Source organism: Lampetra planeri, chromosome 30, assembly GCF_965212315.1.
Source record: "Lampetra planeri chromosome 30, kcLamPlan1.2.h2, whole genome shotgun sequence".
Classification (NCBI taxonomy): domain Eukaryota; kingdom Metazoa; phylum Chordata; class Hyperoartia; order Petromyzontiformes; family Petromyzontidae; genus Lampetra; species Lampetra planeri.
Genome location: NC_136136.1, coordinates 7,095,437 through 7,097,057, shown reverse-complemented (window position 1 = coordinate 7,097,057; position 1,621 = coordinate 7,095,437).

Sequence of the window (1,621 nt, the reverse complement as noted above, 5' to 3'; positions counted from 1 at the left end):
TCAAAGAATAACGCGAACAGACTGAGATCAGCAGCCATGTTCGGAGACAATGACGTCGTGCGACTCAATGACGCCATGCTGCAATGCAAATCCTTAGACGTCATGTGGCTTCCTTTTAACAACGAAAAAAAGGAGACTGCTAAATTTCGATTTAAAGTTTTCGTGACTGCAGGGATTCATATCCTTGGTTTTTTCGGTAAAGTCACGTAGAAGGGAAATTATAAAATAATAAAAAATAAAGACTCTGCTCCCCAAGCCTGTCCCGGTCGTCCTGCGTGGCGCACCTTTGCTGGGCTAGTGGCTAGTTCGTGCAGGGCTGCACGCAGTGGTCCTCTGCTATAGCTGGCTACTCTTGCCGAGAGCAAATGCAGCCCGGTTGCCGGCAGTCGAGAGGTTCCATCGACTTACACGACATGTGTTTTTAGTTTTAACCATTTTTAGGCCACGCTGTGTGATTTTTTTTGTCTTTTCGACAGACCTGTTCTTCACCTGAGGACGGCTGCTTGCGTTGTGGCCGAAACGTCGTGAGAATGATTTTATTATGTTTTATTTTTATTATTTTATTATTTCCCTTCTACGTGACTTTACCGAAAGAACCAAGAAGATGAGTGTTGAGGTTGTTTTGTTATTTTTGCCACGTCGCAAACGCAGGTGGCATCATCAAAAACATGCATTGACAGACCGATGTCTTAAGTGTTACAGGAAAATAAAAGAGGCACCTTATTCGTACGCGCGTCCACATTGGAATGGAATCTTGCTTGCCGGCAAACATGGAACGTTAGGGTCGACGTAGGCTCAACGGTTCCAACCACACGCCAACGTTCGTCCAACGTTGCATACTCACTGGGTTCCTGTCCTCAAGCCAGGAAGTGGGCTTGACCTCATTGTGTCTCTAAGGAAACCCAAAATGTTAGCGAGCACCTATATTAAGATCTGCACGGAGCTCGAGGGGATGGCGTGGTCACCGGCATGTCACCGCCACGCCTGGCCACCTTTGTCTCCCCCAGTACCGAGTTTACACAAAGTACCGCGCCAGGTACTCATTTCAGGCTGATTCAATCTGGACGGGGGTTGGGGGCTTCAGCAGTGATTGGTCATCACCTGGCCATCTCCTGACAGCCACCGGGATCTCTCTCGTGGCTCTGAATACGTGGGGAGTTTGTTCCGCAATTATACGGCACTTTCAGTTGCAACGTTAGCGCAAAGGTAATAGTTGCTGTAACTATGGGGTGTTCACTCACCCAATGGCAATGTGTCCCCAGGCAGGGCAAAAGGCTACTCCGCCCGCCTTTCCGCCGGTGACTCACGAGTGACTGTTTAGTCACAAGTGTGGGTGGCGCTATGGGCATCTGCACCTTATGAATGGTTTATCGGGGACCCAAGAAGCTCAAGGGGATGCCGATTCATAAGAAATATGAGTGAGCCAAAAATCTGCTCAAATCCTAATAAACCATTAAAAAAGCGAATCAGCATAAACAGATCTCTGTCATCCCGATCTCGACTGTCTCTGTTCCCTCATCTCACTACATGTGTCTCTCGTATACATCTCAACTCACTACATCTCCAGAATTTGCCTAAAATTTTATCATCTCCCTACAGCTCTCGTACCATCTATTTTGCC